The sequence below is a fragment of the Fukomys damarensis genome, unplaced genomic scaffold (genome assembly GCF_012274545.1).
Source record: "Fukomys damarensis isolate Sample0158 unplaced genomic scaffold, DMR_v1.0_HiC HiC_scaffold_8, whole genome shotgun sequence".
Taxonomy (NCBI): Eukaryota; Metazoa; Chordata; class Mammalia; order Rodentia; family Bathyergidae; genus Fukomys; species Fukomys damarensis.
In genome coordinates, this window is record NW_022900920.1 from 2,802,719 (window position 1) to 2,818,547 (window position 15,829).

General features: G+C 34.8%; 1 protein-coding gene across 4 annotated transcripts in view; it reads left to right on the plus strand.

Annotated features, from left to right (window-relative positions):
* The window catches only part of R3hcc1l (R3H domain and coiled-coil containing 1 like), a 90,274-nt gene that overhangs the window by 30,771 nt on the left and 43,674 nt on the right, over positions 1–15,829 (plus strand). The gene's annotated exons all lie outside the window — the stretch shown is intronic.

The window sequence follows — 15,829 nt, forward strand, 5'->3', positions numbered from 1 at the left end:
ATCTTTTTTTTTTTTTTTTGTACTGGGGATTGAACTTGGGACCTTGCACTTGTGAGATAGGCTGCAGAACCACTAAGCTAAATCCCTGGCCCATAATTGTACATTCTTGAAGGAGTTGTTTTGATGGTTAAATTATTTATATGAGCACTTAGCCCAATGCTTCTTCATTCATTGATGATTTCTTTGATGCAGGGTCTAGAGTTATAGCTCAGTGGGTAGAGCACTTGCTAGCATGCACAGGGTGCTGGGTTTGATGCCAAGCACTACAAAAATAACCAAATTTAAGTTATATTGCCATGTGTAGTTTCCTAAATCCAACAAGGTTTTTATAATCTCAGAAAGAGTTTTTAGTACCTTTCAGCATGTCTCATAATTGGAATGTCTATTATTACCCATCTACAAAAATGGGTTGTGCTTTAAGAAATGCAGAGTTATTTCTTTGATGAAATTGTGGTTTTCAAGAATGAACCTAGCCTGGGGTTTTTTAAATCTAGGTGTGGTTTAATTTTGCAGTCACTATTTGCACATAAGGTCTCTTTCTGTAAATAGTTATGTCATATACACATATTGAGAAGGGAAAATAATTAAGGAGGTGAGTCGAAGAAATAACAGTGTCAAAGGATTTGTAACTTCATTAAAGAACTCACATACCTTTTACATACATATACACACACCCAGTCTTCAATTAAGGAAGACATTTGAATTGATACTGCCTTGTGTCAGGCACATTTGTATTTGTATTCATATCTATACCAGATATTTATTGGATGCCATTCTTTGCCAGGAATGGTGTTAAGTATTGAATATAAAAGATGATAAGCCCCCCCTTTCAGGACACTCAAAGGATAATTGAGAATCAAGCTAACAGTTTGGTCTAGCATCAGGGAGCAAGAAAATACCTAACCCACATTGGCCCAGAGCATATTTGTTGAAATCTACAATGTGCAGATATTCTATAAGCATTCAAAGTTTTGGGCTCCATCTCAAAAACAACAGCCCTTAATTGTCTTTGGTAGGTGGGCTTCACATACATTGGGAAGTCTTGAGTTTGGATTAAGATAGACATTATGTCTATCTTACTATGTCTATACTTACGGTATGATGATACTGCTAAGACTAGATCCCCGAAATCTTCTGAACAGCTTTTTTTTTACCTTTTGGTGTTCCTCTGACATTTCATTTTATGGTGTTTAGAGAGGTAGTTATGATATGGGGGAAAGAGATATAACTCTCAAACCTACTAAATATCCAGAATGTGAGTTCGTGTTCTCTAAAATTGAAGAAAAGGAGGTTAAGAGTAGAAAAAATTTATCGAGAGAAAGCTTCTGTCTTAAGAGAGACAGAAGGGGGACCGGAAAGTGGGCTGCCTGACCACCCCACTTTTCAAAGATGTTTTATACAGCCATGCCATATGGTGAGGTGGGTACAAAGTGGAACAAATGTATAAGACCCAACGGAAAATTACAAGGTGGGCGTGAGGTGGGACAAAACTATGACCAAACCAATAAGATTACAAGTACATTCACCTGGGTTATATTGATTAAGGGGGGGTCAAATGGGAGAACAAGTCAGGTAACAAGCATACAAGGATTTTCAGTAAGGGGGGGTCAGGGATATTTCTTGGAAAGGCCGAGTTAAGACCTTGGCCTCCCACCCAGGTAATTGATACCTATTTAGAATATTAATCACAGCTATTTATCCCCAGGGAAGGCACACGGGCGGGTATAGTAGTTTCTCTCCTTTTACATTTCTGGCCTTCAATGAATGTGTCTTGATTGTACTTCATGTTGATTCTGCTGTGTTGGCTCCTTGAGGGCAGCCCTGTCTAACTGCCTACAAGATATCTAATTAATTTACCTATTTGCAATAGTTGGGGATTTTAATCTCTTCGATTTAAGTGATGTAGTTGTTTCCATTTTCTTTTCCCCAGAGGATTGTCAAAGATAACTGTAGAGGGTACTAAATGGACTGATGTGTTCATATTGCCATAAGGTATTTTATAAGCACAAAGATTGACATCTAGAGTATCAAGATTAGAGCCTAGATACTCTTCCACATTTTATTTTTTTCAACCTTGGAGGTAATGTTTAACATTCTCAGTGCCTCAGTTTTCTCATTTCTTAGAATTGGACTAGTAAAAATACCACTTCATAGAATTTTTGGGAATATTAAATGGTGTGTCACTATTTCAAATACTACCAGCATCACCATGTTAAGAGATATGTGGCTTATGACCAAAATAGATAACATAAAGTTCATGTTAAAGTTCATACATTTTGCTGAAATAAGAAGCATCTCAGATACTTATTTGGAAACCTTTTCTTATTTTGTACGTAATTTGAACACATTGGAATTTGTGTTTGCCTCTTGCATTGAGAGAAATAGAAACGTTTAGAGTAGATAGAAGTGACAGGTAGGAGACAAAAACAATAAAAATCAGTACCTACTGAAAAACATTATCTAGAGATCTGTAATATAGCTATCTTTATATTGGTAAAGGCAGCTTTTCACAGTGAATAGAGCCTTGAGGCATTACTTTATGTGTGGCCTAGTTTAATAGTTTGAATATACTAATTTGACTTTTCATTGTGCTGTCTACTTATGAATCTATTTCTTGCATGCTATCTTAGTTACTTTTCTCTCATTGCTGAGGCAATACCTGACACCCAAAGTTAAAGGGGGAAAAGGCTTATTCAAGCTTACATTTCATAGAGGTGGCTCCAAGGCAGGTGGCATGGAAAACAGGCCTTGTAGAAGAGAAACAGTTCATGGCAGCCAGAAAGTAGCAAAGCAATAAAGGAAGGGGGAGGGACCCTCAACAGAGTCTTTCTGCCCGTTTTATCTTATGTATACTATTTAGGGTGACTAACACCCTTAATCCTGGTGTCCTTGAGCCTAGCATTTCACCGTGAATCGATTCCAGAAAAAGCCCACCTGTGACTGCATGAGACTTTTTTTTTGTGAGGGAGCATCTAAACACAAAGTTAACATATACCTTTGATAAAGGTCTCTGGAAAGACCTCAGATAAGTGTATACCTGGCTTATTACTTCTTAGTCCAGGTATATTAAAGAAAAGGCTACTGTAATTTCTTCTACCATAGATTATAACATTACAAATTATTGTCTTATTCTGGTAAATTGTAATGTATATTTTATACATAATGGTTTGAATAGAAGAAAACCTCCAAATCCAAATGTTTGTAGGAATTGTTTTGTGCTTTCAAGTGTGCATTAAGAAAAACACTACAGTAGAATTAGTTGTAGTTCATTAGCATATTTTAAAGATTCTCTGCTGTTGAAGTCTAAATTTTTATGTTACTATAGAACACACACAACTTCTATGTTTAGACCTCTGTTTTTTTTTTTTTTTTTTTTTTTTATCTCATTTTTTCCCCTTACCCCTGCCCTCCCTTCACCTCCTCCTCCCCTCCCCATCTACAAACACTTTATTTTCATCTTTTCATTATCTCACATTTTTTTCTTTTCCTTTTTTACCCTTCCCCCACCCATTAGACCTCTGTTTTTAGGTTAAGCCTGTTGTAAGTGAAGCCTCTTACTACAGGGGAAAGGCATTTCTTCGTTTTCCTGTTTCCAACTGCCTTGTGCTTGACTCTGGGAGTGAAGGATCTTAAAAGTGTGGAAAGATTTAGTATATTGCTAATTTTATTATTCTGCTAAAGAATATTCCTGATCAGATGGTGTAATATACTGACGTTTTTACTATTTTACTTAGCCTTTTATTCTGCTTTACAAGCAGAATGCTGTATCATTTGGATTAGAGAGTATTTCCTATGCATATTGTCTAATTTCTGACACTAATATGCTATTAGAATAGTAAGCGAACTTAGTGAATAAGCTGATTCTGAATTATGAGAATTTTTAAATTAAAAAATGAAATAGATTAAAATAAAGAATGCATTTATTGGGGGTATTTTGTGGACTGTATCAAACGTACAACTTCAGAACAGCAAGGCATAATCAGAGTGAAAATACAACCTAAAGAATCGAGGAATATACTTGAAACCATTTGTCAGATAAGTGGTTAATGTCCAGAATATATGAGAAATATATATAAGAAATTGCTCTAACTCAATAACTGATAGCCCAATTAAAGCATGGGCTGCTAACTGGAAACCTTCTCCAGAGAAGATACCTAAACAGCCAAGAAAATGTGAAAAGATACTCAGCACCACTAATCATCAGCGGAGTGCAAATCAAAATCATAATGAAATATTATATTACACCTGTTAGGATGGCCATTATCATAATTGCTAACTTTATGGCTCAAGATTTAAAACATATTTACACCTTTATTAAGATTCACCTCCCACCCCTATTTGTATCATGTTTCTCCCTTCTTATTGAGGCATTTTTCCTTACCTCCTGCTTCCTAACTGTTCTATGAGGTATTTATCTCTCCAACTTCATTGAATCCATTGCAGTGTCACAGCCACTGTCTTACTTAATCCATTAGAAAATTTTCAGTTCTTTCTGGTTGACCTTTCAACAGCTTGTAATGCAATTGATTACTCTTGCTTTTAAATTATTTTTTACACTTGCCATCTGAAAAACTATGAGTGTGTTTTTACTTTCTGTGTTCTTAATTTCAATGACTTTGATAACCCTCCCCCGGGTGTCGGAGTTTCCTCAGGGATCATTCCTTTGGTCTTCTGTCACTCTAGGTGATTTCTATCTTGTTCCTTAGTTTGAATCTTTATGGTGATAATCCTCAGATTTGGCACAAATTCTTATATATCCCATCTTCAGACTTCCATTTATTTCCTTTGGACCAAGATGTAGATATTTGGAATCCTGTGTTCACATAAGAACTTTGATTTTTGGGGTTGGGGATTTAGCTCAGTGGTGCTGCATCTGCTTGCAAGTGCAGTGGTCAATCCCTGGAATTTGGTGGGTGGGTGGGGACTTTGACTCTTTTTCTTGTTTCCGCCAATCTTTTCTCTCTTCATAAATATAACTATTACCGCGGTTGATCATACCAAAAAATCTGAGCGACTCTCCTCTTCCATTTATGTCAGTTAACCCACCCAGTTTTGTTAGTTTTGCTTTCCAGATTTATCATTAGTCTACTTGTGACTTCCTCTGTGTCTACCCTGGACATACTATAATAATGTTCAAACAGATTTTTCTCCTCCTCTGAACTCCTTATATTCATATATTGCTAGGAAAATCTTTACCAGAGGTAAGTTAGATCAGGTCATTTCTGTTGCTCAACACAGTGAAAATAAAATCAAAGCTCTTGTCATAAACTATGAACTTCTTGTTCTGGCCCTTAGCTAGACCTCTCTGTTCCTTCTTCCTCTACTGTTACTACACTTGTTTTGCTGTTACTCCTTGTACATGCCTGAGAACTTTTGCACTTGTTTTTCTTCTTCTCTGGATCTCTCTGGTAATTTGTGCATCTCCCATACTTAGCTCAGTATCAGATCAAGTATTTACTCAGAGTTACCCTCTTGCTTTACCACATATTTCCTCCTAAAACAGCCACACGCTCATCTCTTTTATTACCATCCCTGCTTCATTTTATTCCATAGCATTTGTCACTTTCACACTTGATAGTATATGTTTAAATATTTGTTGTTTATTATCCCCATCATTAGAATATGAGTTTCATGAGGCCAGACCTTGTTTTATTTGTTACTGTGTTCCTAGTGCTTAGATAGGACTTAGTAAGTAGATAGTACTGTCCAAAATAGAACTAAGATAGGATATAGTAAATAATCAGTAAATGTTTGTGGAATTGAATGCGTAGGTCCCATATCTCATTTGGGATTGGAGGACAGCATCATCTATTGAAAGATTTCTCTATGATTTAGCATGCTTATTTTGTGCCAAATGTATGTATGTGAAGACAAAAACGTATTGCCCTACACTGGAATGGAAGACATGCAAGTAAGTAACTACTATAAAGTATCATATAAAGATCATTGCTTTAATAAAGGTATATATAAAGGTATATAGTGGGACTTTAAGGGCCCAACCTTAATATATCAGGGAGAGTCAATGAACTTAGAAGAGGTAACTTATTTTTGTTTTTTTTTTTTAAGTGAGACTTGAAGGACGTGGAAGAGACTATCAGGCAGGTATCTGACTGAGAAAAATAGTATATTTTAAAAGAGCTTTGAGAATAGAGGTAGGCATGCTTCTGGTTGGAATTGGAAGTTGGAATTGATCAAAGATGACGTCTGAAATTAGGAGTAGTTGAAGATGAGACTGGTAGATAGGAAGTTGTGGGTGTGGCAGTAGAACTAAATTATGTGCAGGTATATACATTACACAAAGAACTTTAAGGTTTCAATGTAATGTAAAGAGTCAGTAGAGAAATTTGAACAGGAAAATGACCAAATTTATTGAAATGTCAGGGACAGTCAATTCATGGGTTCCGGCTTGAACAACGGTTTAACAATGGTACTATTTAGGAGACTATGAAGAAGGGAGGGAAAAGCTGTATTTTTTAAGAGGATGGCTAGAATTTAAAAGTATGTAATTATGTTATTGCCCAGAAGTTTCCAGGTTTAGTTGTATCACTTAATGTGTTTTGTATTTTACATTTAATTATAAATGTTCTAAGTTTACTTTTAAGATACTTTCATTGCTTTACAAATGGACATACATACTGCAAAGCTGAAGGATCTTGGTATCTCTTTAGTTGTGGCATATTGTAAGTAAATCAGTGAAAATAAAGAATGCTTTTGGTAGTATAGTAAATCCAAGGGAGTTGCTTTCTTAGTATGCAAGTAAATAATTAAAATCTAGGGCCCTCCACAGATTCAAGCATGTTTAAAAAGTCCTCATTTTTAGAAAAAAAAAAGAGTGCCTACCTCTCTTCTCCATTCATCATTTTCCTACTTACAGTAATTTTGTTCAGTAAAGATGTTTATCAGTGTTCATTGCCTTTGCTTTATCTTATACCTGTTTATTGCAGTGTTCTATTTTACTAAAATAGCATCTTTAAATTTTAGTGATTTTATTTTTAATTATAGAAATACTACTTTTGCCATAATAAATTTAAACAATATTGCAATGTGTATAATATAAATATATAGTAACTATTTTAAGTTCTTTTTCCTCTTTCATTTCCTGCTGTGCCAGAGGTAGCCATAGTTAACAGATTAGACAATAATCTTTTTTTCCCTTTGGTTGCTAATTGAGAAGATTGGCACTTAGTATCTCTTAACAATTGAATATCAGAAATTGAAAATTAAAATTGGAGACTAAAATTTCATGATTGTTAATTTTTGAAAAAGACTTGTTAGTGACAATCTTCAGAAGTGGAACTATTTGTTTTACCATATATTTAACAAAACAGGTGGTAAATGTAGAGCTCGATATCAGAATTAACAAAAGAATAGGGTCTGGAGGTGCACCTCTGTGGCGGAGCACATGTTTAGCATGGGCAAGGACCTGGGTTCAATCCCCTGCACCAATAAAACAAAGAATGATGTGACATTTTCTTGGCAGTTTTTCCAATAAAATTGTATAGATAGTCCCATAACATCCTTCATTTTGTGTTTGATTTTCCTAGCATTTATCTTACAGACTAAACTAGTGCATCAATTTCACCAAAAGTATTGAGAGATTACCAGTTTCTCAAGAGATTTCCTTAATCCCTTGACATTTTCTTTCTTTCTTGATTTCCTATTTTGTCATCAGCCTTATTGAATTTTCTCTCCGTTATTCCCCGTTTTGACTCTTCCAGAATCTAAGGGTTTGCTGTGAGATATAAGCACTTTCTTTAATATTATTTTGATATACTTCATGAAATTCTACATTCTTTTCAAGAGTTGAATTTTCACATTGTAACTGGTTACGTTGTGTTTACTTTGTTTATTAGATGTTTGTATTAAGCTATTAGAAATTGGTAGATAAAGCCAGGAATACTAGGTGCAGTTGATATTGGTAACCCATGGAAATGAATTTTTCAGGTGATTAGGACACATTGTAGTATTTCATGGTAGGGAATTTTGACTCTGTAAACTTGTAATTTAAGTAATTCAGCTCCTGTTTAAGTAGTAGTAATATCTAACTCTTATGGAGACTTTTATCTTGCCTGGCAAATTTCTGTATGTGAACCATCTTATTTAATCTGCTCATTGTGACTGAAATGTCTATTCTCGTTTTATGTTTTAAATAAACTAAGGCTGAGTGTGGTAACTTCTGTCGCACATAAACTTACCACACATAATTTGCCAAGATAGGGGCTAATCAAGTGCTGAGCTGATTACACAGCCTATCCTTGACTACATGCATTCATGTGTACCCATAGACACTTTTATATGAGAAAAATAGGTTGGAGTCTTTTTTTTTCACTTAGCATTACATTTTGGATATAGATCCATTGTATGAATATTTCATTACAAAAGCATTTCTATTTAATTTGTTTACAGGCTTTAAAGTTTTTTCTTTTACTAAAAGTTGTTCTTTGTAACTAAGAGGCTTAGATTTTAATAGCCATGTGGGGAATAAAAATAGAGGGTTTGGGCCTAGGAGAGATGAGAAGTCAGACACTGAGTTCATCTTCTAAAGCTTTAACTCAGAAGCATTGTTCCCTTACCCAAAGGGTAGATTAGAAAAAAAAAAATGAGTACTCAGAGTTACAGAAAGGAAATAAGCTTTCTGTCTTTTTCTGGGCTCTTAGTAAGGGGAAGTTTTCTCTGAGAATTTGTAGCTACTGTTTAATCTTTGTGTGAGTTTGTATTTCAAATGTATACTAACTATACTTTCTGGACACCCCAATCTGAAAACATTGTTGCAGAACTACTCTAGAGGAACACTTGTATTCTGTCTGTGTTCTAGATAATGCCCCACCAAAGTTGAGTTTATTATGTGCAATTATAAAACAAAAACGAAACAAAATTCCTTCATCAGAAATCAAAGACATAGTGAACAGATAAATTAAACTTCAGAAAATAGAAATATTCAGTATTACATTAATTCTAATCAATTAAAATTAAACGCCACACTTATAATTATTTGGTAAATAAAAATGTTAAAATGATTAAAGACAGTAGAAAACACAAAATGTATGAAAAGAATAACAACAACACTGTTCAAAAATATGAACAGAGCCAGGCTTGGTGGTGCGGGATTGATGGTACACCCCTATAATCCCAGGCACTTTGGAGGCTGAAGCAGATGGATTCAGGGCCAGCTTGGGCTGCCCAGTGAGTTCAGAGCCATCCTGTACTGCATAGTGAGACACTTAATTTAAAGAAACAAGTAGATCAGAGGTAGGGTAGGAGATAAATAGAACTTACCTAATAAAAACAGTAGCTGTTAAAATTGAAAAACTCATTGGGATAGTTAAAATACAGAATAGGTAGATGCAAAGAGAAAACTAAGGACAGTGTAGATCTGAAGTGATTGTCCTGGATGAATAGAATTGATAAATGACTCAGAACTCAAATATTCAAATTCAGAAAGCACGGTGTTATCAATGAGCCCAATGTTGTCCTTGTGACAAAATAATGCTAAACACACACTTAAACAAAAAATTTAATCCAAATCCTTGTAAGCTTCTAGGCTCATATATCACTTTTAGGAAGTATAGAAACTATAAGAATTTATTAAACAGTACCACAGCATGCAGTCATCATACTTAGAAATGTAAAAAGTTCTAAGGGATAAACAGTAGTCTCTTAAACAAATGATAAGACAGGGAAAAACAACAGAATTGTGGGCCAGCGATTTAGCTCAGTGGTACTGCACCTGCCTTACAAACACAAAGTCTTGAGTTCAATCTGTACTTGGGGGAAAACAAAAAGAATCATAATAAGCACCCATAGATGAAAAGACCAAGGCAGTGTGTAGCTCTCTTTTGGATCCTGATTTTAATAAACCAGGCTTTCCAAACCCTAATGAGAGTCACTTGGTAAAATTTAAATACTGGACATGGGCTAGAAGGAATTAATTACTTTTTAAAATTGAGTTTTGGTATTATTTGTAGTTTATATGAAAAACTTTACTAATTTACAGATAAAATAAATTGATATTTGGGAATTGTTTAAAAATCCAGTGGCTTAGGAGTGTGCATGGATAAAATGAAGAAATATTGGCCATGATTTGAAGCTGGGTGAAGAGTGTTTTTTAGCAGTTCATTATAATATTTTCTCTGTTTTTGTATTATGTTTGAGAAGTTTTATAATACCAATATAAAGAGCAATTATAAAAAATCGAGAATATAGCTAAATCACTAACTGAAGAAGTTAATGAAAGAAAAATAGAGTAATCCTAATGAAAATGGGGAGGAAAATAAAGATGAGAGTAGAAATTAATGAAGTAGAAAAATAAAAAGTAGAAATGGTCTATGCAACAAAAATTTGGTCCTTGGGAATAAATTTCTAGCAGGACTGATCAAACCACAAAAGGATGATAGCACAGATAGATGATATTAAGAACCAAAAAGGAAGGCACTTTGGAAAATATAGTGGTGTTAAAGCAATAGGTAGTACTAAAAGCAACTTTTATATCATTAAATTTGGAAATTGAGGTCAAAAGACAGGTTTTCTAGAAACATGTTAATTGCTAGACTTGAGTCAATAAGAGAACTTGAATAAAGCGTAAACATTTTTTTAAGAAAATGAATCATTTTAAAACATCTTCACCAGAAATTTCCCAACAGATCTATAGATAAGTTCTATCAAATAATTACAGAATAGGAAGCCTAGCCTTATATGGAAAACTTTAAGTTACATTCTGTGTTTTGAAGTAACCTTGATAACTCAGTTATTCTCAGCACTAGGAAGGAAAGAGAAATCAGAATAATGTCACTTGAATGTGTCTATAAAACCCTTAGTATTAACGAGCCAAATGAATAGCCAGGTAGTTGTCTTAATATTGATTATTCCACATTTTCCTTTTGTTTTGAAGTGTTACATTTATTATAAAATGAACTCCTATGTAGATGTGGGTCTGTTTCTGAGGAGCGTACTTGTGTGATTAGTCTAGTCTCATTTTTTGTCTAGCTGTTGAATCTTGCATTCAAAATATTTTTACTGGCATTTTAGTATATGAGAATTATAGTGGTCTGATAGTGTATGCTTTATATAAATATACAGTGCATAATTTTTGCACACCATTTGAAGAGGTGCCAGACTCAGAAATCATGTTCCTTATTTGAGGCATTTCTTTATTCTAAAAGGATTATAATTTTAAGTTGATTAAAATTAAATAATCTTCAGAAAATAGATATATTGCCTATTTTCCATGAAAAATGCTTTCTTCCTTTGCTTTCATTCCTGTTCATTAATATATATGAATTAATTGTACCTTGCCTCTTCCTCAGAGGAGTTTGAGATGGATTTTAATAGCGACAGAGAAGTAAATATTATCAGACGTCTGGGATGGATTAATCATCACATTTGAACACCAAAGTCAATTCTTGTGTTTTTCCAGAAAAAAGAATTGAACACATTATCCTTTGTCTAGTGAAGGGGCCATTAACTTTGTCTGAGAGATGTGCTCTTCATTTTTCTTTAGGAAATTGGGGCCAGGCATGGTAGCACATGCCTGTAATACTAACACCTGGGAAGCTGAGGCAGGAGGATAGCCATGGGTTTGAGGCCAGTCTGAATATATAGTAAGACTCTATCTCAACCTCACCCCGAAAAAAAGAAAGAAAAGAGGCCAGGGATTTAGCTCAGAGGTTTCAACACCTAACTCGTAAGCACGAAGTCCTGAGTTCGATCCCCGGTACCAAAAATGGGCTTGGATATAGTAGCATTCAATTTTTCGAGTTTGAAAAAGTTAGAAAATATTTTCCAGATAGGCATTTCCTATAGTTACCACCATGAGAGCTGAACATTTTAACTTAGAGAATCTTAGCAACTGTTGTGAGCAATGATATGTGGTTTATTTTTGTTTTCAGAAAAACACTGAGGAGAAGGACTGTTAGAGTTGGAAAATCATGATTTTGCAGCCATACTAAAGACTGAATAAAATAACCATCAGAGTTAGTATTAAACACTTAGCTACATTGAGGGAAAAGTCTTGATGAAGAAGCAGGATTATTTGCATGCTTTTAAAGTACCATTGCACGGATTGCTTTTTTTTTTAATGAAGGGGAAAAAGGGGTAAACAGAGAAGTTGGACAATACCTTGATTGTGTAATCAAAGTTAAGAGCAACATTGAAGAATTGGCAGTCATGTGTCTTCAAATATGATTCCCTGAAGATATATCACCATTTTTGTAATGTAATAGTTGAGAATGTATAACCTCAGTGTAATCATGGGAAGCCATAAGACAAACTTAATGATTGTTCTCCTTAAAAGTATGAGGAGGAGGACTGATGGTGTAGCTTAGTGGGAGAGCATTTGTCTATCATGTTCAAAGTCCTGGGTTTGATCCCCAGCACCACCAAAATAAAACAAAAAAATAATGAGGAGTAGAGCTACATTTCTAAAGTATCGGTAGCATAAAACACTAATAGAATATCCATATTATGAATATGTTTCAGCATGTAAGAGGTGAAAGAGACATGGAAACCAATGCAATATTTGACCCTAAACTGGATCCTGCATTGGAGAGGGAAATACGCTATAAAGGACATGACTGGATTCAACTAACAAAATTGGAATGTCTGCATTAGATGTATTAACACTCTATTGTTGTTAAATTTGTTGACCTCGATTAATTGTGTTGTGGTTATGTAATAGAATGTTCCTACTGAGGGTAAGTATACTCTGAGTATATAGAACAGCTATGAAGTATATAGAAGGGCCACAATGTGTATAATTTGCCATCAAAGAGTTCAGGAAAATAATTAGTTTGGGATGTGAGAGAGACATTTTATAATATTTCTTTTAAAACTTGTGGGTAGGGCCGGGGATTTAGCTCAGCAGTTTGGTGGCCTGTCTTGCAAGCGCAAGGACCAGAGTTCAATCCCCGGTACCCCCCCCCCCCAAAAAAAAACTTTGTGGATAGATTTTTAATTATTTCCAATAAAAAGTTGAGAGAATATGTATGGTTTAGTTAAGATACATTTATGTGAACTAACACATTGATCTTAGAGAATTTGTTCTAGAAGCAGTGAATAGTTTAACATATCTATTAGTTTCTTTCACATATCAGATGCCCTAAGTCAAATCAATTCATAGTTGAATTATCCATTGAATGTCTAAAGTGCCAAAATTCTGTTGTTGATTGAAAAGGGATGCATGTTGAAATGCTAAATACAGGACATTCTGTTGTGAAAACATTCTTGTGAAAATGTAAAGTATTGAATTATTTATGCTCATTCACTCTCATGAAGATGTTTCAGAGAGATGCTTAAAAGAAGCTACTACTATTTTTCTCTCAAGAGGACTTTGAAACCATAGAAGGAGTAAGAAAAGTGCTCAGATATGAGCCCAGTGTTTGAAAGTATAATACAGAAAGAAATGTTTAAAAGGCATATGTTAATAATTGAGTACTCTCCACCATAGAAGTCTGAATTTTTAATTTTCTAGTTAATTGTGATTTTTGTGTGACTCAACCCTCCCATGAAAAGAAAAAAAAGAAGGAAGGGAGGAAAAGAAAAAATGATTTTGAACAGAATTGTATGCTAATAGTCTTTCCTGGATAAACTAGTTGGAAAATGCCCAGTGACTGAGTCTTCTGCAGTTAAGAAGCAAATTAGACTCATGAAAGCACTTACAACATTGTGGAAAATTTAAAACTATTAGAGAGAGAGAAAAAAAGAAAATGCTTTTAGTAAATACCTGGATAAGACATTTTTAATCCAAGATACTTTTTTGTGTGGGTATGGCAAGCATTTTTACTTTCAATGTTAAAGGCATTTCATACCTGCAGTTGGAACAGAAATTCATAAAAATTGAACAGAGCTTTAAATTGACAAGTATATGTAAAGTCCACAAAATATACTCCTCCTTTTTTGTGTTTGAGTTATTGTGAAAAACATGGCTGCAGCCAGGAGTGTATTGGAGCATCTTCTACTGGCCTGAAAGCCATTTATAAAAATTTTAGGAGTTTTGCATACAGATTGTTAAACAGCCATTATTAAACGTTAAGTTACATAGGCTACTGTTAAACACTTTACATTTAAAAATAATGCTTAACATTCATCACTTCTACATTTTGTTATCATCTGTGTTCTTGAATTATGTGTCTTATATCTCTGTGTTAAAATTCTCTTTAATGGTGTGCATTTTCCCCACCTGCATGTTCAGTGATACCACATTGATAATTTGAAATTAGCCACGGTAAGAATATTTACAGTACATAAATTGGGCAAATGCTATTCGGTTAGCGTTCAATATATTATTTAAGTGTTGAATAAAATGCTGCTAATGTAAATGTCATACCTTTAGGTGTATATTGTGAATAGCTCAAAAAACAAGGACATATTCTTTCATTACCCAGAAATTATCTAATTTAGCAAAGACATTGTTGGCATAAACAAAAATATCAGCCAATACAGTAATATCTCAGTTCATGAATGCTTTTGTTCATGAACAATACAGATTGCGAACAGAAGCATTCAGCAAAATTATGTTTCCATTTATGAATTCTGCATTGGATGATGAACATGACTTTGGCTGTCTTCCGTTCTTTGGCTCATGGTTGTAGCTTCCTCTAATCAAGATTGCGATTGCAGACAGACCTGTGCACACTTGCTATGAAGCTTTTTTTGTGTGCTTTTTAAGCACATACAGTACTATACCATATTATTCAGTCCAGCATGGCTCCAGAGAAAGTACAGAGCAAGCGTGGTGGTAAAAACAGAGTGCAAAGCGTAATAAAGGTGACAAGAACATCCAGGGCAGTAATGAAGGTGACAAGAATATGCAAAGCAATAATGATGGTAACAAGTGCAGAGCAAGAATTGTAAGAAGATTTGGAAGAAAATAACCATCGAATTGAAGGAAATTGTAGAAAAGCATGAGTGTGGCATTCATGTGACTGATCTGGCCTCGAAGTACAAGATGGAAAAGTCAACAATCTCAAGTCACCAAAGGAGCTTATGTGACAAAAGGAGTTAACCAAGTAGAGGACAGGAGTGCTAGAAGAGATGAAAAGCCTTTATAAGTGTGGATGAATGAGAAACAGATGGCAGGTGATAGCTTTAGTAAAACTATGATCTGTGAAAAAGCCAGGAGATTGCAGAGTGATTTACTGCAAGAAAATCCCTCTACAATTGCAATAAGCGATGAATTTAAAGCCAGTAGAGGGTGGTTTGATAAATTCCACAAGAGGAGTGGCATCCATAGAGTGATAAGACATGGTGAGGCTTCCAGTTCTGACAAAGCCACTTCAGAACCCTACAAAAAATAATTTGCAGAATTTGTGAAGGCAAAAGGATAAATTGCTCAACAAGTATTTAACTGCAGTGAAACCAGGGTTCTTCTGGAAGAAGATGCTGAACAGAACCAATATCATGCAGGAGGAAAAGGCACTGTCAGGGAGCAAGCCCATGAAGGGACAGATTGACCCTTTTGCTCTGTGTGAACACAAGGCCAATCTGAAGATTAAGTTACTACTGATGAACCATTCTCAGACCCCTTGTGCATTCAAGGAACAGAATGTCAATGAGGCCAGACTACCTGTCATGTAGAGGGCCAGTGTGAAAGCTTGGGGTCATGAGGCAGTTGTTTGTGGAATGGCTGCACAGGGTGCTTAACTTGTAAGAGAATTGTGTCCCTTCTTTAAAAAAAATTAAGTGTTTACTTTTAATTGACACAAAGGAATTTTCCATACTTGTGGGGTGGGTATAGTGTGACATTTCAGTACATATGTATGTATATATATTCATAGATGTACATGTATGTATAGTGATCAGATCAGGGTAATTGAATGCCTTTCTCTTTTCAATT